Source organism: Myodes glareolus, chromosome 1 (assembly GCF_982192425.1).
Source record: "Myodes glareolus chromosome 1, mMyoGla1.1, whole genome shotgun sequence".
Lineage (NCBI taxonomy): Eukaryota > Metazoa > Chordata > Mammalia > Rodentia > Cricetidae > Myodes > Myodes glareolus.
This window is the reverse complement of record NC_142026.1, coordinates 43,837,267-43,861,042: the sequence shown is the minus strand read 5'-3', so window position 1 is coordinate 43,861,042 and position 23,776 is coordinate 43,837,267.

Here is a 23,776-nt window from a genome sequence, read left to right as displayed (position 1 = left end):
TGCTCCGGAGAGACCCAGTATTAATTTGACAACATCACTTTAGGCACATTTCCCCTGGATTCTTCTTGGTGTTTTCAAAGCTAATATTTCTTTCTAATGCAATTTATTTCCTCTGAATTGTCGCTAGGCTGTACACATCTGATGGGGAATTCAAGAAAGTAGGCTAGGACTTATTGATTTGACCTATCGCGACAATTCTTAAGTTGTAACGTAGAGGGACATGTGAGCTGAGAACATAAATGACTTAAATTCGTATTCTTGGAGAGAAACTTATACTTTCAAACAACCAGCTTCTAATTATTTTAAAGGATTTTTATGTTTAGAGATTATTTTTATTATTTTAGAAGTTGTGAAGAAATTAGTTTTAATTTATGGCAACTGAAAATTGTGCAGCAGACATTTGAACCTGAGCTCTGTCAAGCGAGTCCACCTCTGCTAGATAAGCACTCATTATGGTAGACCAAGAGTTAGTGCCACAAACGCAAAGGGGCTGAGAGCCTGATCTCTGTTTTGGTGGTCACAGGCGGTATATGAATCAATGGGCTCCCAAGGCAGACTGACTTTCAAAGTAATGAGAAGTCGCTGCTGCCGTTACTAGGGCTCTGTCTTTGGTGCACATAGGAAGGTTATACTTTCCTCCTTTTTTCCCTTGGAGTCAGGTGTCTTCTGGTCTTGGCTGATGATTTCTGAGTAGGAGCAATGGTATTATTTATGGCTCAGACTACTTAGTAGCTGGTGTGGGATTTCTAGTTCTTTCCCTCTGCCATAGTGGGCAGCAACCTTCTAGATAGTGAATGCTTTGAGCCAGAGACCACAGATGGAGAAAATGCAGGGCTGGTAGCATCTATGAAAACAGCTCCAGCGCACCATTGCTCATCACAGCTGCTGGGTGGTGGCCGCTGTCGCAGTGTGTGACGAAGGTCACAGCACAGCTGACTGCTGTCCGCCTAGCATCTGTATGCACTCAGACTTGAAGCAAGGTTTTGGTCTACATCTTTAATCTGGGGTTCCTACTTTTGCAGCATTTCTGTGAATTAACCTGGCATCTTTTTAGCGAACTCCTTCATGGCTAAGACAATGAAAGCCTGCACAAGTCTGTCCAATTCAATAACCCAGATGCTCAGATTCCTTGTGCGTCCTGTTATGAGTTTCTTTCTGTAAATGGACGGTATTTTTAAAAGCTAAGCCTCTTCTTGAATGTAATGAATTTTTATAAATGTGCTAAATGTATGGAAGATGTGGAGGCACTTCCCTCTACATTTATGACTTTCAAGTTCCAAGGGTTTATCACAGTTCTAATGTAATAATATTTGATGAATAAACATATATTCAGCTCCGTTTTCCTTAATTATGCTATTAACCTCATAATGTCTCTCCTTAACCTATGCTGTACGATTGAACCATCCTGATCTCTTTAAAGCAACCGCTACAGAAAAACATCCAGAATGGTTCTCTGAGAATCCTAGAGTAGTTTTAGGAACTGAAAAATCAAATCTGTCCATTGTCTGTCCTCACCTCATGCTGGTCTGGAATTTGCAAACTGGATTGCTGAACTCCTAAATTATTGAACTGTCTGGCTCTGGGGGCGGGGTGGAGCAAAATTTAGGCTACATGATTTACCATGACCCTTCTGAATGTGAAGCTCTCTATGAGCAATTCAGAAGCCATTTATCAATAAATACTTTCTTATTTTGTCCCTCTTTTATGTCTAAGTGACAGCACCTCCTTGGTCCAGGGTACATGATGGACATTTGGCATTTGAGACTCTTTGTTCTTAAGACTTGGGGCTGTGTTTTTCATGGTAGGGTCTCCAGCAGCATCCTTGGCCTCTCCCCCACTAGATGCCAGTACTCTCCTCCAGGTTGTGACGGCCACACATGTCCTAAGACATAGTGAAAACCCCGAGGGCGCCAGAACATCAGCGAATCCCCATTTGCACGGCACACTTTCTGAAAGAGCTGTTGTTCTTCTTGAGAATTTTGCTCTGAGATGCATTTTTTGAATTGTTTTTGGATAATAAAAAAATATGTGAATGTTAATTCCACCTAAGAAAATAGCAGCAATCTTTCTTTTTAATCACCCCCAAGCCTTTTTCATTACAGGGATGTAGTCATGGGCTCCATATAAACATTTACAGTTTCAGGGCAGGACCATCACCTCATCTGTCTCCATTTCAAACACTGGCAGTCAACTCGCTTTTTATAGATTCTTAACACTTCCAAAGTACTCGCAATCCCAAGCAATAGGGTGAGCTAAGTCTCTTTTTAATTTTTCTGCTTTCAGAAAAGGATTGAAAACCCTGTATTCTGACCAAGAAGCTTAAAATGAGTCCATGGGTTCTTGCTGTGGACAGCAAAAAGAATTAGCTTTTATTATTTCGTGTATTTAGCGATCCCAACACTGTTGGTGATAAAAATTCTCTGTTGTCAGAAGAAGTTATTTATTACCCTTCCCTGTTCTTACTCTGGTACCTTTGACCTGGAAGCCACTGGTAATCAAACTGAAATAGCTAGCAAGGGCTCAGACTGACAGCTGACAGATGTGCATGGTGTGGCGTGTGTCTGTGTGTGTGTGTGTTGTGTGTGTGTGTGTGTGTCTGCATACATCTCATTTCTTTTTGAATTTTGCTCATTTATTTATTTTTTTTTTGATGCGGGAGACAGACATCCACCCTGATAATCTTCCCCGATAACCTGTCCCTGGATATTGACTTGTTCCCCATGATAAACTGAGGAGGAGGCTGAGTCAGATCGAGAAGAAACGAAATAGAGTCCGTCGAGAAGAAAATGAGCCAGGAGTCAAGAGGTGAGAGAGAGGCTGCTGCTCAGTGGTGCAGGATCATTTGATCAATGCTGGGAAAATGCAGAGGGAAACAGCAGGCAGCCCAGTTGTTTAGTACTCTAGCCACAAACCCGTCAGACGGCGGCTGTCTGTGAAATGATTAGCCATCTCAGTGTTGAGTGGGTAATGGTGGAGTGGGAGAATCAGGAGATGTGAATGAACCCAAACAGCTCAGGTCACAAGACAGTTGTGTGCAAAGATGCTATTCGGCCTGCCATCTGCTCATCCCAAATGAAGTTGGAGACTGGGATTTTAAGATCTTCGACTTCTACATCACCCTTGCCAATGCTGGGCATTATTTTTAGAACAATGTAGTATTTTTAGACGGAAGGAAACATGTAGACAAAACACGTTAGTTTCCCCCAAAGAGTGTGAATGGAAAGGCTGAAGGAGAAAGAGGAGGAGAGGAGAAGGCGAAGCTTGCTGGGAAGAGAGCTCGGAGGCAGCAGAACCTTGACTGACTAGCATCTGGCCCTAGGTATGCTGTGGATTAGCGCACCATTACCATTTAAAAGTGCTATTTGCTTTGACTCAAGGCAGGCTTGGAAACATGCTGTAGCTAAATTTACTATTTTCCTCTGTCGAACTTAAAAAGAGCGGCTTTGTTTTGGTTTCTTCTGAGTTTTGAAATGTTTTCCGCATCCGTCTGAGGACCGGCTTTACACAGCAGGTGTTAAGGCTCCAGCGAGGTCTGTTGGACAAATGATTCATAAATATGTGCTCCCATGCTGTACAATGGTTGACTAGAAGCACACAGATGGAGCCGCCCTATTCTATTGAGGAAGTGGTATGTGTTTTTGTAAAAACTGTGATACACATGGTTTTTAGCCAAGGAGCCAGACTCTGAGAAAGTTTTTTTGGAATAATTTACTTACGTTGTACTGATTTGTAGAGGGGAAGTGGGATGTAAATATAGCCTGACTGCGTATTACAGGAGGGCCTGGGAGGGTCTTATAATACAGGAAAATTGAGACGTATCTAGGGAATTTCGGCAAGAATATAGATAAGCTGGTTTTGCTGATGTGTGAGCTATTTCTTGTTTTATAGTAATGTTCAGAATTAAGCTTGATTAAGTAGCAGAGGAGGCTATGGTTTAAAACTAACAGAAGGGGAATGAACACTGACTTTGGATTCCGACACATTACCTAGGGTTACAAATGTAGCACTGTGAGCCGGGAGCATCATTATCTCCGGCCCCAGGATGCATCTGTTTCACATTCCCTGGACCAGTTCAACAGGATGTGACCCTGCTCCACAGCTCACCTGGAGGCATCCCCCCCTCACCCCACTCCTTGGTCCACACACTTTGTTTGGTATTCAATCCTCACGTAAGCATTCACAGGGATGGACCCTGGTGAAAAGACCTAGTGGGCTAATTGGTGAAGGGCTTTGACTTTGAGAAGGGTTGTTTCAGACCTCCTTCACAACACAAAGGATCACACTGAATCCTGGACTAGAATCTTATCTGCACTGTGTTAGCAAAAGACAGACATCAGCAGAGAAATTCACGGAGGGTTCAAAGAGGCAGGAGGAGAGGCAGGTGTGGAGGGAAGGCAAGCGAAGTGTGTTTATTCTCATTCTTCTTAATGAAAAGGCTGTGAAATCATCTGCCATAGAGGGAGCCACGAATGAAAGGCACTGCCATGGTAGTTTCCTGAGTAACATATTGTTTGATCGCTTGTCTTCTTTTTTCTTTTTCTTTTTGGTTAATTGTACTGCTTCTTAGTTAATTGTGTTCTGTTAGCTGGAAAGGAAGGGCCAACAGAGGGAGAAAGCATGCTTCCCACTGAGCACAGGTGAAGGCAAGCCTTTGATTAGGGACTATGGCTGTAACCTAAGTATTTGTCACTATTTTTGCCTTGCTTACTGGATTCATAATTTCCGTGAAAATGGCTAGTAGGTATACAACTGCTGAGTTCCTCAGCTAGCCACTTGGTGCTTTGGAAAGCTCTAGTTCAGTGAATTCTGGAAATGCCTCTTACATCCTCCTTGCGTCTAACTTCCTAGTTCCGCTACCACTATGATTATCTACTTAAACAACATGGCTCCTTGTGATTTACATTGATTCAAAGTAGTGGGACCTTATTTTGATTGTCATTGGTAGGATTTAACATATTCATGTTAATTATTTCATTTTAGTTGGTCTTTATATGAAGGTGATAGAACCCTGTTAGAAGTTTTGTATGTGAAACAAATACATACATGCAGGTATATACCTGGAAGGGAAAGAAGGAAAGATAGGAGAGAGGAAGGGAAGGGGAGAGAACGAAAGGGGAGGGAGGTGAGAGAATGGGAGGGAAAGAGAGAGGATGGGAGGGAGGGAGGAAGGGAGGGGGAGGGAGGAGAGAGAATCTGAGAGAGGGAGTGGAAAGAATGAGGGGTGGGAGGGAAAGAGGAAAGAGGCAGGGAGGGTAGGAAGAAGGGAGAGAGGAGCAGGAAGAATTCTAATTTTGGGGGGAGGGCGATGGAACATTCATACATTGCTCCTGGTTTAGTAAATTTAATACTTTATTTTAAAAGTGTCTGATTTCAAAAACTGATACATATTAGAATAGAAATCAGACTGAACAGAAAATAGATGCTTCTTTACTATATTTCTTTTGAATATGAGAATAAGAAGATATATTTTCACAATCTCTTCTTGCCAAATAAGGATTACTTACTACCTTCATTTATCAAAAATAACTCCTTAGGTTTAAGTGACATACAGTGTTGAATTTGGACCAGTGTTTTAGTGTTTGAAATTCCAAAAGATTTAAATGAATTTTCTAATCTCTAAAACCTTACATTATACAAATATATTCCCTTCCATGATTACTGATCATGTTAAATGCATATAACTAAGATTTTAAAATGAAATATAATACAAATGAATTTAACATATCCATTATCACATTGCTTTTATATAGGTTGGGATCTGCAGTAAAAGATAGTCAAGTATGAAAGACAGAGACTGTGTGAAAACAGGAAGAATAGCATTCACCCTAATGAAATGAGGAAATATTAGGGTCACAAAACCTCCTCTAAGTTAATTGTTGGACTCTAATTTGTAATACTTATTAAACAGATGTGTGAAATAGAGAGTGAGTTGTATGAAACTCAGGTCAGGCCTAGATGATTTGATTTACCTGCTAAGGAATATTAATAACATACAAATTTTGAGATAAAAAAGAATGAATGAACGATATTTTAGAGTCACTGTGAATCACACATTTTGTTGATGTTAGCACATAGGATTACTCAGGGTTAAGCTCTCCTTGAGACCAGTAAGAGTCACAGTGATGAGAAAGTCCAGTGTGAGCACTGGTTGCTGCTGGTTTTCAGAATCCCAGCAGACGAGGAAGATCTCTCCATCCCCACTTCTGTAACCATCTGCTTCTCTGTTGGTGTCTATGCTTCTGTCTGTCTTGATCACAACATCTATGTTTTTATCCACAGCTCTATTTCCATATGCACTTCTATATCTATACCACATCCATATTTATATTCACCTCAATATCAATTTCTAAAGTTATAGAGACACAAGCGTATACATATGCACCGCAATGCCCACAAAGACATTATACAAAACTCACAGTTATAGGCTACTTATTTTAATTCAATAATCTTCTCCTGAGAGATTTTCTTGTCTCATTTTAAAGTCCACCTCGTTATTTCTCCATGGCTCCATGTTGGATTGTTTTGAGTGAACGGTTTTCCAGCAATACTGCAATTTTTTAAAATTATGTATCTTTACTAACAGTAATACCCTGGAAATATCCTCATCTATGTATCAGTGCTACCTATATGAATGGAAATACGTATGGCAACAGATGAATTTATCTTTTTAAAAAACATTTTTTTCTCCTATTGATTTTCTCTACTGTTTTAAATCATTTGGCATGCATGCACTGAATTTCACTGGCAGTTGATTAGGTACTTGCTTCATGTGGATGAAATCTCCTCTTCCCTTTCCCCCACTGTACTTCCCCAAGTAGCCCTCTTTTCATTCACATGGCACATGCAATAGAAATCAGAATTCTGCTTTGAAGCTATATACATGCTTAAACTGACAGAGATTGTCAACATGCTTCACCAAGGGAGCACCCCCAATAGAGTATGTACCTGTAGGGAAAGCTGGTGAGTTTAAGTAAAAGTGAATATTGTTGCTAAAAAAAAAAAAATCGTCAAATTAAAGATGACATCACAGAGAAGCATTTGATAAAATGCAAGAAACAAGACCAATATTGAGTACAAACAAATAAAATCAAATAAATTTATTTGCTAAAATGATATTATTAACACTATATATAGGGTAACACTATAATTTAGGAAAATTGGCCAAAGGGTGAAAAAAAACCTGTGTTAAAAGAAGTCAGAACTTAAAATGACAGTTGAAATGATAATGCTCAATTTTTACTAGAAACAAAACAACCATAAATTGAACAATGTACCACATCTATATTTAAAAACAAAACCAAAACCAAGAAAGGAGACTGAGAACTCAGTGTGGTTTGTAGAAAAGAATGAAAATTGACATTTCTTAGATTGTTGGTGACAATTTTAGAAACTGCTGTGTTAATAACACCCCACAAAATTTTATTATTTTGATTTGTTTGCAAGTTATATTTTCTTCCCTAAGAATATATGATAAAATAAAATAATCATTAAAACAGTGTTTATAGAAGTGAAACACTTTTATTCTACTTAGTTAGGAAGCAAGATATCTGTGCATAGAGCTATGCAGAGTTTAGCAGTCCTTAGAAGCAGTGATAAAAATGTTTACTACACAGTAAGAGAAATATATGACTATTTGAGTGTAACTTATACATCATATATTTTAGAAGAAATGTCAACTGATTAAAAAAGGAAATGCAATGAAGTATCACTGGGGCTGGTTATGTGTGGTTGGTGGATTTCATGGTAATTATTTTGTAAATATATGCTTTGGCATGTCTGCTATCTTCTCTGGCAGAATGTATTTAAAACTGTAAGTCTGTGTACTGGAAATATCTAAGTCTTGTACAAATAACATTTAAGCTCTAGATAGTGAGGCATTTCTTTCAGTTCTGTGTGGTGAGTGGCCATTAGCACTGCCTCTTAGAGGATGCTGAGTCCTCTGGTCGTCAAGGCACTTCCTCTGGCACTTCCTGCTTTGTGTCGGTATTGTGTATATTCCAGTTCTGAGAGGCGGCAATGGCAGCCCCTCCCCTACTGGATGACACGCGCGCGCGCACACACACACACACACACACACACACACACACACACACGTAATCTGTTTTCAACTTATAAACCATGTTGATTACTTTTAAACCTGCTGAGACACTGCCACAAATACTGGCAAGCCATCACGGACTGTGTCTCGTGGCAGGGAACAGAAAAGGAGAACATTGGTGTTAAATAGGTTGCCCACCATAGAGTTGCTGAAAAGAAAACGACACTCAAAATTCCTATTACGTGATCGCTAGGCCTTTTGTAGTTTTCTAATGGTTGGACTAAACAGAATCTTATGAGCCCTGCATTAGTGAAATTAATATTTGGAAATGTGGATGATAGCATGGCTGACGATAAAGATCCCCGTGAAGGTAACTTGAGGTAGGAGTAGATCTACACTGTAACATTAGTGACCTTTCCACACACATTTTCTTACCTAGACCCCCACCAAAAAAAACCCCATAATTTTAGCATTTTTTTAATCAAACAATTTCAGATCTGCGTCATGAGTTGGAACAAAGCTTAATCAATAAACTAAATGTTTGTGAGCATTCTTGTGTAGGTACCTAGGACAGAAGCGCGTACTGGTACAAACACACTCCGGTAATGTTTGCTATACGCTTTCTCGAATGTATATTTAAAGGTGCTTGTGAAGCAATAGAATGAGGTGACTTGTTTCCTGCCCAAATATCACATCTCTACCGAGCTACCTAGTCAAAACCTCCAGGAAAACAGTATTTGCTCACATAGAAAATACCAAGTATATTTTTAATCTTTTCTTAAAATTCATTTTTACTTTATGTGTGTGGATGTTTTGCCTACGTGTGGGTCCGTACACCACATATCTGCAGTTGCCCACAGAGTCCAGAAGCAGGGGGTTGGGTCTCCTGAAATTACAGTCACAAATGGTTGTGAGCTCCCACGTGGGTACTGGGATGGGAATCCAAGTCCTCTGGAAGAGCAGCTGGTGTACTTAATCATAGCGCCATCTTTCCGGCTCCCACTTTCTGTATACAGGGGCATCTTTCCTTTTGGTATTCTAACCTATGATGGGATTTCTGTATGTCTTGTTATGAGGAATAAAATCGCGTCCTAACCAGGTAATACGAGTTGTATATCATTCGACACGGACTCCTCACTGTCTTCACAGCAGAATCTTACACAATGCACTGGCTTGCCAGCATCTGGAATATTGAGCGGCTTATAAATACAGTTCCCCAGAGACCTCATCAGATTATTCAATTGCTTTTTTGAGATACCTAGCGTCGCCAATACATTACAGGCAACTTCCAGCGTTGCAGCTTTTCCATCTGGCCTGAGTTTTGTTGACTCAGTTTGCACATCTCCACATGAGGAACACTCCAGGAACTAAAAACTGTTCTCTCTTTCATTATGCATGTGGCGTGCAATGCAATTCACCACCTAACAGATGTCATAGCTAAGTACTCAGGATTGTGTCATGATTCATTCATTTTAGGAGAATCTGCTTCAGAAATGCAAGGTTTTTTATAAATTGGTAGGGCTTGGCTTTGAAGTAATATAAAATGCTGTCTGTTTATAATTTTAATTTTTTTCTTGAAACATATTACAGACTTCAGATTTTTTTTCAGGTTGTTTTCTTTTATTCCTGGTTTGGACACTTCTGACATTGAACAAGTAATTTAAAAATCAATACTTTTAAATGAGAATGGATATTGAGGTAACTCTTGATGTTTTAAACTTTAGGTTTTGATGTCTAGGCCAATCTGGTGAACATTGCATGGCCGCCTTTCTACTGCAGGCAAGAAATTCCGGCTGCCTTGTGTTTTACATAATATTGTCATTAAACATGGTCTATCTTTAGCGGAAGAAGTGGACTATAATAAGTCAAATAGGAATTATTTGAATCTGAGGAAGAACATTTGCAAATGAGTAACTGAAATTATTATTAAAAGTAGACATACGACATTCAGATTTACACAGCCAAAGGTGGAAGGAAATGTTTAATTTTGGGGAGTAATTATCAGAGGCCTTTTCATACAAAAGCGTGTTCCATACTTCCTATTTTTGGAGGCTTATTTTCCTATGCTAGGATAAAGAACCCATAGATTCTTTGCTGCAGCTGTTTCTGGCTAGATTAATCTGAGGACTGTAACCATAAAAGGAAAAGTAGCTTAATTAAAAAATGTTAGAGCAGAATAGAATACATTTACAATAATTTCCCTTCTCTCTTTGGCTAAATGCAAGAGAGAACATCGCCCTTCTTTAAAAGGAAGCAAATCAATATCTGTGCCTTTGCAATTACCCTTGAGGTCCAAAGCTCTACGGGTGGGTGCACAAACAGAACCCATGGGTTAAAAATCACATCCCTGGGTATTTGACAAAGAAGAGAACTCCTTAAGACTCATACTTTTCTTTCTTTCCCCTTCCATAATCAAACACTGTCATTGTAATTTTCAGGCTTAAATACATAACATTTTCACCATTTTGTCTCAAAGGGATCCACATTACATTCCAAATTATCTTGAGGTCACTATGTCATATCACGCTGACGCTTGGATTGTTTATGGAATGAATGAATCCCTTTAGTCTTTGTAAAATTCTTGTGAAGCTTGGGCTAAACCCAGGAGGGGTCTTTTCTTAGTCATATCTTATGTGCTTTGCTCTCCTGTGACTTTGGAAATTGATTTCTCGTGTGCATTTCTAGAAACCCTATGGGAGATAGTTTTCTTATGATTGTGCTATCAATTGCTTTCAGTAAGTACCTGTAATGGCAGGCTATAATAGAGGAGAATACATAGTCTCAGCTAGAATAGGTAGATACTTCACATTTGATCCTCTGTTGGTAAAAGTTCTTGTTCGGCACATTTAGGAACGTATCAAGTTCTTTTCAATAGTCACAACCAGCAGAGCAACTGTATTAGATAGTGTGTTTGTGGCATTAATCACAAAGATCTATATTTCCACCATGATTTTGTTACCTTCCCTAACAATTATCTCAATTGATTTAGCATATAACCAGCCTGGTTCCATTGTGGTTCCTCTTCATAATGTCTGAGATGAATTGTGATCCAAATGTAATTTATATCAGCAGGAATTTCCCACAAAGATGAATTGTTATCTTCAGCTCTGCCCTATCTTTGGTTAAACGTCAAAGGATCTTTTTTTTTACTACTCCATGTGAAAATAATGAAACATTTAATAATGTCTAATAATACCGTGCACACAATAAAAGCAAGGACTACCCACTGTGAAGATCCCCAGAGGACAAATTAAAGGCGAAAACAAAACACACCACAAAAAAATTAACCGAGGGAATGAAACCAAACTGGACTAAGCAACAGAAGAACATTTTATTTATTTGAGCTAATTTATATTATAGGAAAATAAAGCCATCTGTGCTTATTATATAAAATCAAAAATACTTTGGTTTTTCAGTCTCTCACGAATCGATAGGAGAGGCCATTTGTTTTCTGTGCTTTTTAAGTCCTTTCTTTTGGGGCGTTAAATTCAAACCTGAAAACTGATTATGATTTAAGGGGAATTCCTTTTTTGTTTTTAGAAACATATGAGGGAAATCTCAATACTTTTTTGTGTTGTGGGAACAGTTTATTGATTTTCTTTCTTCCATAGAGAAAAAATATGCCTGTTATCCTGTGAGCAGCTTTGTAAGGAGCTTCCAGATGTAGACACAAGTGTCCAAGAAGACATCCAGTTGTTTGAAATCTCCTTTGAATTAACTCATAAAGTCAGACACTAAAGCTACACTATCTTACCCAATACCCTAAGCTGTTTTATGGAACATGCTTTTCACAGCATTTGTAGTATAGAAGAGCTTTAACTATTTGCTAGTAGAAAATCAGCACTAAAGGCCATGTTATACCCAAAAATACTCATCAGGAGAGAAGCAATACATGACATTTGCTCTGGGCATCCTTTTTATTAGGTCAGTGTCTCTGGTCTTATGTTCTCATAGAGCACAAGTGAAGAAGAAAAAAAAAGGTGAAGTGAAGCAGCGGAGACACATGTGTTTAAAATTCACAATTTGTTTTAACAGTAAGAAGAGGAAATGGACACATACATCAGTTGCTGTTACAGATGACGCTCGCGCTATAGAAAAGAGTTAATAGGGTGTCCTTCCTCTTCGACTTGCTTCTATACTGAACAAGTTTTAGAAACCTTCTGTGTGTCTGCTCCCTCATGTGGAACATGGAAATCATAATAATACAACATGTGAATCATAATACAACATGGGAATCATAATAATACCCATTTCACAGGGTTGCTGTGGGACGCACTGAGTTCGGCTGTCTGACACCGGAGGCCGTATGATCATTTATTGATCCACATCGTTGTTTTGTTGCTTCTTTACCAAATTTCCTCCCCATGTCTATATACACGTAGCACTCACATCTTCACATACTTACAAACGGACTAGTTAATAAAGTACTATAAAAATAGATTATAAGTGTTGGTATAATAGTTCAAAAGACTGGAGAGTTCATTCATGATTGCCAACCATTTTATCTCCACCCCTTTTATTTTATTGTACTCCAGGTGATGACTAATACAAATGACAAAAACAGCTCCCTTGGTCAGATTTGCCATAGGGAAGTCACCATCGGAAGAATGAAAGAGGATGAGGTTACAACTACTACTGCTCCGCCTCCTCTCCTTTTGGAGTTTGCCAGTGAGTTGAGTTCCGTTATGTTCACTGCTAAGCCATTCCTCTTTCCTTGGCTCCCTCAACACGAGTTCCGCTCACCCTTTCTCCTTTGGGTCTAGTTTTGACAAGGCCCACTCCTGCTGGGCCCCTGTGTGTCTCGTCATATCTTCTTATGCATGCTTACGAGTTTTTGTAAATAACCTTCCTCAGAGATCCTGTTAGGATGTATAATTCCTTTTTAACTTTGGTTATGACTGAGAGAAAGTCTATTATTTAAAACAATTTAATACCTTACCCCTTATAATGTTCTAAAAACTTATAGAAGCCCATGTAAAGTAATAATGAATCCATATAAATCCCAGGTGGACAGCATAGAATATTACAATCAATACATTCCATACGGTTATGAAAATCAGAGGAACTGTGGAGCATGTACAAGTGACCTGCAAAGCAATTAGTTTTCGCTACTTTCAAACAAATGTTAACAATAATCTATACACAGTGATCCCTTGTCAACTTGACGCAAACATATCACTGCTAAGCCATAACCTTTTCTTTCTTGTTCATCCCCAAGATCACACATGAACATCAACATTACAGTATAAACATTGCAAGTTTAAAAGTCCTACAGTCTAAAAATTCAAAGACTTAAACACAGTCCTATGAGATATTCTTAAAATAAAATTCAAAGTCTTTGTAAAATTCCAGAATCTCTCTAAAAGTTCAAAGTCTCTCAACTGTGGGATCCTGTGAAAATAAGTTAGAACACACTTGTCTGGGGATCGGGGAGAACCAGGGCACAGTCACAATCAGAAGAAGGCAAAACTAGACTCCAAGAGGGTATATAACCCATTGTGTAGAATCTGCTTACCACCTTCTGGACTCCACACAAGGTCTTGGGTCACTGCTCTGACTTCTTCTGTAGCACACACAGCTTGTCTTCTAGGCTATGTCTGGCTCCATTGAAAGCAGTGAACCCCCGCCCCCCATCTTGAATTTCTTGTAAACAACTTGTTTTCCCCTGATCTGAGTGCCTACAGCTGCTCTAAGCATGAGACCATCAGGCGTTCCTGATGGCAGGGTAATGGTTTCTGGTGTGTTTGGCTGGGGCATGGCCATCCCTATATAAGCTGCCCCTGAACACAATAAAGGGGGCATTCTTGGGGCATTCTGGCATCAAGGATGACCCATGTCTCTGTCTGTGAGTCTTTGTGTGTTTTAATCTCCAGCCCCTTGCCTGGTTCACGAACCGTATGGTGACGCGTAGAGCGTAGACAGAAGCTGCATGGCTTCACTCCACTGTGGCTGCTGTTCTGGGTGGTCATCCCATGGTACTCTCATCTTCAAAATGTTGGGTTCTCTGCTGCCCTTTTCCCGGTAACTTCTCCTGGGTTTCTAAGGAGACTCCAGCCATGCAGCACAGTGTCAAAACCCCACATGCTCTCCCTGACCCCTTTATGCCTTCAAAATCAGTATCATCTGGGTGATTCTTAGACTGCCAAGTTTGGCTGCCAGCACGAGGTACAATCTTGACCACATCTAGAACACAACTTTTGTGTGTTGACTCTGAGGAAATATCTCCCAGAAGTTTTCATCTCAATGATGCTGGTCTCTTAATCGCAGCTGATTCTTCAGCCACAGCTGGGCAGCATCCATGGTCCCAGCAGAGCAAAGGTTTCACTTAAGCAGTTCTGGCCTCTTGTTGATCTCAGCTGTTGCTTCATTCCCAGCTAACTAGAACCATAGATTCTGAACTCAAAATAGAGAATGGCTATGCTAGTCATTAGCAGGTTCTCAACCTTCTCTCTCAAATGTCACAAGTCAGGCCCCCATCATCTGTATCGCTCTCAACATTACTGTCTTCCACACCCACATAGAACGGCTTGCCATGCTTTGATTACTTAACGGGTTTTCCAGCTCAAAGTTCCAAGTCTGTCTGGAATCCTCTCATAAAATATATGGCCAGGTCTGTCACAGCAATACTCACTTCTGCTGCCATTTTCAGCTCTAGTTAGGGTTCCTATAGCTGCGATGAAACACCATGACCAAAGCAACTTGGAAGGAAAGGGTTTACTTGGCTTACACTTTCAAATACCATGAAAGGAAGTCAGGACAGGAACTCAAAGAAGTCAGGAACCTGGAGGCAGGAGCTGAGGTAGAGACCAAGAATTGGTGTAGCTGACTGGCTGGCTTACCATGTCTTGCTCAGCCTGCTTTATTACAGAACCTTGACCACCAGGGTCAGCACCACCCACAGTGAGTTTGACCCTCCCCATAAGTCACTATTTAAGAAAATGTCTGAGAGATGGAGCTTAAGAAGGGATTTTTCTCAACTGGAGGTTCCCACCTTTCTGGTGACTCTGGCTTGTGTTGTGTGGAATGAAAACTAACACACAGAGGGAATAAAGAGACTATTGAAGGGATTTCCTTGAGCTAGTGACTAATACATTAATGTAGCTGTGTGAAGAAGGTGTTTGCTCCAAGAGATACCTAGAATGAGTTTGATGTCCAAGAAAGTATGTTTCCCCCAGAGTACCAGTGTATTAAAGAAACATCTGTTCGGGATGGCTCTGATAACCTTGTGCCTATGTGAGGATTTGTAGGATAGATAACCTTTGGAAATACCGTTTTCTCATTCCTGACTCCCAGGAAATTAATTTATACAGTACCACAGAGTGAAAATATTAGAATCCAATTTCAAAATAACCTCATTCAGACAAACATAAAATGATCTGATTCTTTGGTTTAATTGAAACTAGATTTTGACATAATCTGAATATATATGTCCACATGAAAACAAAATTCTGAGGGAAAAAACCAGACTTTCCAAATCAATTGAAAATTCATACTTCTTCCAAATTTCAAGAATGAATTTTTTAATATAAATGTTTAACACTTGAAGTAGGTGTGTGTGTGTGTGTGTGTGTGTGTGTGTCTGTACACCAGTTCTACTCATGGCATGGCTACACTCCCAAGAAACAATGAGGTACTGGCCACATGTTTGCTGTCCTTTAATTTATGAGTCTATTTTTAAGTTGTATTTTTTGGAACTAGTATATAACTGAAAATATAACATTTCTGGTTTATAGTTGTTTGCATTTTACGGAGATGACACAAACAAAACTAAAAATTCTTTTTGCATATTTTATATAGTGAATGTAAAGATCAGCTAGCAGTAGTGAAAATTAGTGTCTTTTAGTAACATCAGCAGCTTAGAACCATTGCCAACATAATAACAGAACACCCTGGGACATGCGGTCATTTTAAAATAGCGTACACACTTCTGAATATTTAAACTAAACATGGTTTAAATATGTTTTGAAGTGGCATAATTTATTATGAAATTATTTTTAAACCAACTTAATATTATTGTGTTTTAACAAGCCAAACCAAAGCAAGAACAAAAACAAACCCCGGGCATAAAATGGGGGTTAGTGGTGGAGAGAAGAATCCTAAGTGGTTAAGAGATGTAAATAAACGAGACCCAGTGTTTTGTTGTCTGAGTTCTGTGGTTAGTACCAGTCACACAGAAGCTTTTAGGAACTGTAGGTTACATACATCCATGAGAACTATTCATAAGCCAGCATCCTTTATGGGTGCATGTGCAAAGGCTGCTTATAACTTTGCGACTTTAGGGAAGAGGGTTGCCTCTCTGAGTGGCGGCAGATTTAGTTTCTTCTGAGTTTCTATAATGTGACCCCTCCAGACACCAATGATACCCCTTAGTTTTCTACAGACATGAAGGTCGGCATATTTATTTACTCTCGGTGAAGATAATTCTAGACTCAAAAGTGGGTTTGGTGTCAGGTTTCCTGAGCTGTTTTCAGAGAAAGTGACTCAATAGGAGGCTTCAAAAATGGTTTCTCCAGCAAAGGAATTGGATAGGGTTTGGGTTTTATTAGGTCCAAACTATCCACGCATGCTTTTAGACTCTGAAGAAAATATTGGGATTTGGTTAAATCCTAAGTTAGGAAGCGAATTCATTGGCTGGGCTAAATGGACCAAAGGACTTCAGAATGATGTGAGCAGACATTTTAAAAACATAGTCTCTATTGAGAACGTGTGTGTTTTTCAAAACAAAAGAATCCTATTGTGGTGGAATATTCATAACAACACTTTACCTCTTTAGCCATTTCTAAGAATACTGTTCAGGGACATCTGGTATTTTACATGACCGTGCAGCTTGCCCCTCTCAGATGTTTATATGCCCCCAAATAGAAGCAACAGTCATTAAACAGTTCTCCTTTTACCTCCTCCTCTCGACCACAGCAACCACACACCATTGTCTGTCCCCACAAGGCTGATTCCTCTGTGGACCTCATGGAAATAGAATTATACAAAATTTGTTCATTGGTGCCCATCTTGATCCACGTAAAATGGTGTCATCAAATTTCATACCTGGTGTAGTATGTATTAGAAATTCATGACTTTTTCAAGGCTGGAAAACAGTATGTATATATACACACCCTGTTTTGTTTATTTATTAATTGGTATCTTAGGGATTTGATTGCTGCAATGAAACACCATGACCACAAGGAAGTTAGGGAAGAAAGAGCTTGTTGGACTTATCCTTCCACATCATATTCGTTACTGAAGGAAGTCAGGACAGAAACATGGAGGCAGGGGCTGATGTGCAGGCTGTAGCTTACTTTTCATTGGTTGCTCAGTCTGCTTTCTTATAGAGCCCAGCACCACCAGCCCAGGGATAACACCACCCACAATGGGTCTCCCTATCAATCGCTAATTAAGAAAACACCTTACAGCTGGATCTTCTGGAAGCATTTCCTCAGCTGAAGTTCCCTCCTTTCGGATAATCTAGCTAGTGTCAAGTTGACAGAAGACTTTCCAGCACAGTTGGTTTGTTTCCATTTTGGGGAATGTTGCTGCTATGGATATCAGCCAGGGTAAACTCTCCGTCCAAGCCTCTGCTTCCACTTCATCTGTCTATGTATCCAGAAATAGAATTACTAGTGTTTTTGTATTAATGCTACTGGGAAAGAGCCACTCAATGAATTACCGTTTTACATCACCACCAGAGATACCCACAGGCTCAATTCTCCACATTCTGCTAGTTCTTTTTATTTACTGTCTCTTTCCTTTTCTTATTTCTTATGACAGACATGACATCTCACCGTCATTTTGATCTGTATGTTCCTAATGGCCATACTGAGCATCTGAAGAAAAAAAGAATTTTAAAATTTGTTTTAGTTTCAAATAATGCTAGACAAAGATGAAAATTCTATTAAAGGTTCTATGTGTAAATAAATAACTATTGTTATATGTTTACAGAGAAGACTTAAAATCACTGCATTTAAAGTAAATAATTAATTCGTCTCTTTATAGATAAAAGAGCATCCTAACTGTTCTTTTAAATATAACAGTGAAAAGTTATTTTCTGTTCCTTATAAATGGTTAGCTTCCTGTCTTATCATCAAATCATGCGAGCATCAGATTTTGATTAGAAAAAAATTATACAAAATTGTGAAGAAAATATGAATATCAAAAGCAATCAAGCTATCAAATATTTTGGTGTTGATTTGAATATCTAGATATACCAAAGAGATGCAGTCAACATTTTTAGGTGTAAATATTTTTTTAAGGAAGAAGAGATAAACACAATTCTAAGAGGCTGTGGAGTGAGCTAGAGTTCTCATTCCAGGGGTCTTTATGAATCTCGTAGATAAGTAACAGGGGCCGTGGCTGGCGAGAACATGGGGGGCCGTGGCTGATGAGAACTTGGAGATCCATGTTTAGAGCAAGAATGTGGTCTGTTTGGAAACAGATGGTCTGTAAGAGTCAGACCTTGTGGAGGGCGTTCGGAGGAATTTTGCTGGTTGAATGCAAGAGGGTTATTCTTTCCTTCTGAATATTTCCATTTGATCAGAGAAAGCTTTGTGCTGATACTGCTGAGGCCTATGATCATGACGGCGAGGAGTTTCAGCGCTTTTCTCTGAAAAGTAGTTTCATACTTCCCTTTCCAAGACAGTAAATTACCCCAACAAAAGTAACATGTGTAGTTTGCTGGAGGCCATATAAAGAAAGAGAGAAATGTGTTTGCGCAGCAACAAAAGACTGTGGCTTTATTGGCAACACCATCAAAGCTAATCCATTTGCTTGCCAAGCCAGTGTGAATCCATTGCAAGATGTGTCAAATCTGCTAGAGAAATGATTTTCCTGAAGCACCCACTTGGAGACTGTAGCTCTTCCTCCAAGCCTGGGGTTGAGGGAGGAGGCTTTTAAAGACAGAGCAGGGCCGCTTCATCTTTCAGGTTCCCCTCTTTTAGAACTCCTGTGTGTAACTAACGACTTCCATTCTTGTTGGCCAGTGTTTTGCTATCAAATTGCTGAAAAGATTCTCTCCGGAAGCCCTTTCTTAGCGCTCTTATTAACAGCCGCTTCGGAGCTTAATGAGATGGTAACTGAAGGGGTGCTTCTCAGTTACTTGGAACTGTGTTAATCTACCTACCGGAAGTGTTCGGAGGCTTGATGAAAAGGCGTTTTGGAGAATTAATAGGATATATTCCAAATTAGAGAAATTCTGCCTCTGTCTTATGATAATGCATGCTAAGTCTATGTAGACCAGGCACTCCAAATCCACAACAATCTTATTTAGCTTCCATTCAAAGATTTTGCTGTTTCTTAAACTCTCATTTAAAGACAATGAGGGGCTTAAGCTAAAGGTCCTTTGCTTACGAAGATAAACTTTTATACTGCAACCAACCTTGTTATTTGGTTCAGCCTGCAGCCAGCTGCAGTGATATAAACAAGCAGGAGAAATAAGAGCACATGTCCCGGAGAAGGTCTTGACTTTGAGGCAGAATGTAAGGGTTTAGACACTTGGTGGTTTATTGTGTTGCAAGTTGATAGGACCATTCAGAATCTTCTACTACCAATTTGTTCTTAAATTTATTAGTTTCCATAAGAGATGCGGAAATGAACAGAGTTCCAGAGAATTCACACGACAGTCAGCCACTTAGCTCAGGGAACTGACAACAGGATTCAGCTTATACAATACGTTTAAATTATTTCTTACGTAAATATTTTGAAGATGTGCCCAAATCATTTGTGTGTTTTAGATATCCTCATATTTCTGTTACTTAATAAAATACCTTGTTTCCCAGCATATAATAATTCTGCATTTGTGTTACATTTGACTACAAAATCCAGAAGAAAGCATTGTTCTTTTCCCCATGTTGGGGAAACAGTATTGCTTTCCATTTCTGAAGGTTCATATCTAGAAGAAAGGGAGAGAGTAAATGTTCATTTAGATATTTTTTTTTCTTTGTGTAAGACTATGGCCTTCAAAGCCAGGAACCACCCAGGCATAGGGGAAAAAGTGAAGTATTAATTTTGTTTCACTCATAAGAATAAGACAAGGATTTTGTTATGCATATATATATATAATTACATTTCTATCTCGAATGAACTTAGTAAAATATGCATATCTTGAACATATACTGTATAAAGAAGTCTAAAGACCTTTTCCTTAAGTACTGAAATGATGTCATCCTGGAGAAATACTGAGAAGAACATGTAAAAAATGTGTTTTTTCCCCCAAAGTCATATTTTACTGCCTATAGGAAGTGGGTGCTTAATAATAACTGAATAGTTTTCCAGGGCTAAAATTTTTCTCCTTGATTATCTATGTTACAAGTGAGTTGAACAAGTATAAATATTCTCTTCATATTTTCAATTATTTGTGTTTAAACACATTCAATTTATGAATATGCAGGCATATTTATTTTGAACGGAAGCTACTAAACAGAGAGAAAGTCTGCATGAGCACAGAAAAATATTTACCACATTAAACATGTCGTGTCCTGTGTGTATGTGTGTGGGCAATCTTTAATCAAGTCTCAGTAAGATGTTCACGTTTGAACACGGTCACGGAAAGGAAGGAATATGCGTGACGCGAGAGCAGAAGGTGCGGCTGTTGAGCAGAGTGGAAAGTGACAATGGTGGAAGGAGCTGGAGGGGCATCGATGAAGGGACACGAATAAGAGCAATGTGTGTACAAAAACGTCAGTGAAACAGCACTTCTTTTATTAACACGAATAAAAAGATTCGACGTTATAAATAATCTATTATTCTTGACCATCCCATTTCCTTCAAGTTGTGTGCCTAAATTAATTTTTTTTTCTGGTATTTGTCTTAAAAATAAGCACATGGAGGGTGTTTTTGTAATTGAAATTCAGCCTAATAGGTCAGCGCTGTGCTAAGTTCTGTGGCTCTGTAGTTCACTTTGTTTTTACACAGTCTATGAATTACTCCCAGAGTCGTCACTGGCTCCACAAGTCAATTTTAGCCCACATAGAAGATTTGTTAAATAACGCAGTAGTATAAGTAGTTACAGTAAAGGCAGTAGGAACCCAGTAATAACCCGAGTCAGCTAATTCTATTCATCACCACATTTGAGCATTTGCTGATTCCTAGAAGGTAAGTAATATAAATTTAACCTGTTACCCGAGGAAACTGAAATTAGTGAAGTTTCTCCAATCCTCATAGCTTGCAAAGGGAAGAACAGATACAAGCACCATTGTGCGTGACGTCAGAGTCCGTCTGCACATGATCTTTCCTGTGGAGACAGCAAACAAAGGATTATTACAATAGGAAGAACACACCAGGTACGGAAGAATTCCTAGGATGCAGCGGATATTCCGATTAAGAAACGATGAAGTATTGTGGAGGAAGTGAGAAGGATAAGCAAGTGAATTGGTCATTACAAACCTTTCCCAAATGGAGGAAACCATGAAGCAAGGCTTTATTACCACATTTCCATGACTGTGTTCTCGTTTTATACAATGGGAAGGTCACACAACCAGCTTATTACTGCTTTGACCACCAGGGAGGATGTGGGAATGGAGCTGCCTGAAGGCGCCTCACTCCTTATTCTTGAATATGACACAAAAGAGGCTCAAGGTGAGGAGGCAGCAAATGGTTTCTCACTGCCTGGCTCAGGCGACAGGCTTGAGATTAGAACCAGAACACCCCCCAGCAAGGACTGATGTCCAGCAACACTGAGAACTTAATCTTTTGAGAAGTTGGAGCACACAGAGAGTAAATAACAGGATGCCAGATTCAGACAAGATGCTGAGGCATCATTGGGTGGTGAGGCTATTATCATCTACTTCCTGAGGCAATGAATGTATGAGGAGACATGAGATTGGAGGGACTTCATCCCAGAATGTCAGTGGGACCAGGCACCCTGCCTGTGGCTCCCCTCCCTGTACATATGGTACAGAAAGCTTCACCTTCCTTGTGGGGAGAGGGAAGCATAATGTGACTGAGGATAGTTAGCCAGACTCAAGTCACAGTGACCTGGAAAGACTGCTAGGAATCACAGAGAAGAAAATGAAGAGGTGCTAGGGAAAAAAAGACTTGTTAGACACGAAAAGTAATGTGAATTGTTGCAGAAACATGCGTACCGTGATTAAATCTCTTTGTGGATCAATGTCTTCATTTCAAATTGATGTAGATGTGAGCCATTAGATAGAAAATGGAGCTACTCACCATTCACAGAAGCACAAATGAATATGAGGTTAAAACAATAAGCAAACTAGACAATATTTTCAGAGGTCACGTACTACACATTAAAATATAATAGTATTACATTAAAATTAATAGATGAAACATAGACAACAGCAAAACAAGCAGGCGCAAAAAGCATCTCCTAAGAGTATCAATAAGAGGCTATGATGAAAGACCAGTTTGGTATCCACAATGCTACAATGAAAAAAAAAATACAACACTCATACAACTTTCAAAAATCCCCTGAAAGAAAAAAGAATATGTAAGTTATTTGAAATAGAAAAAAAGTTTATCTAGAAAGAAAAGAAAGAGAACAAAATGTATGTTTTAGAGATATCACTATGACAACAAAGAACTATAATCCTAAAATAACATTTTATTTTTTGGAATAAAAGGCAATATTTGTATTTATACAAGAATGAATTCAGTACATTTCATGTTTTTGGCACTTGTGGGTAATGATTACATGGAGAAACAGTGTTTGTAGAAACAATTCATAAACTCCTTTTCTAGTAATGGTAATTATACTGAAGCATATTGCCTGAAAATCCATGACTAAGGTTGTGTGACTATATATGTATGCACACTCATGACGATTGTATGATATATGATTGATTGTATGGTATAAGAAAACGATTAAGACCTGCATGTGAATATGCCAAATTGTTGATATTTGTTTATCTTCGTGGAAATAAAGCAACAGAAAGAGGAGGAAAATCTGAAAAAAATTACATTAAGAAAGCCCCACCATTCATGATTCCATCTAACTATGAATTAAACTAAAACCATATGTGTGTGTGTAAAGAAAAAGAAAATTATAAGAAAAATACGTATGATAGGTAAATATGTTGTAAGTGTAATGGTAAAAATAAAATTGCGTTGTTCCTCAAGTGGTTGCAGTCGGCAGCGGGTCCACATCACGGGTCCCTGAGTGGCATCAATGAGTAGCGGGCCACGAGGGCAGCCTGGTCTGAGGCAGGGAACCACATGCTGAGTGAGAGACCGTGGCATGGCTGCCAGTCCCCATGAGGAGCTGCAGCCCCGGAGGGTGAGAGACAGACAGATAGGCATGCCATGCAGAGTGAGGTTGGATATTTATTTAGTGGGTTAGGGGGTAGGGGAGAAAGGAGCAAAGGAGGGAGAGAGAGAGAACCAGAGGAGGGGAGAAGGGAAGAAGTAGGGGGAAGGGAAAGAGGCAGAAACTGCCTTTTTGGGAGAGAGACAGAAAAGGAAAGGGCTCAGACTGGAAGCAGAAGATCTGCCTGCCTTAGCAATGGACCGGGAAGGGAATGGGTGGGGCTTGTCTCTATAAGGGACAAGACAGACCATTACATTCCCATCTCTTTTTTATAATAAAAAGGTAGGAGGTTAGGCACAGCATGTTAAAGGAATTGGGGCGGCAGATTCTCAAAACAGCTTCCAGCTTATTTGTGGGCATCATCTTGCAGGGGAAACCTTAGAAAGCTGGGTGTTTGTCACATTCTGGTGTAGCTGGTCTCTTTGCTCTTATCTCGTGTTTGGTGTTTGTGGTAGGGAAATGTCTGGTGTCTCTTACACCTGTTTAAG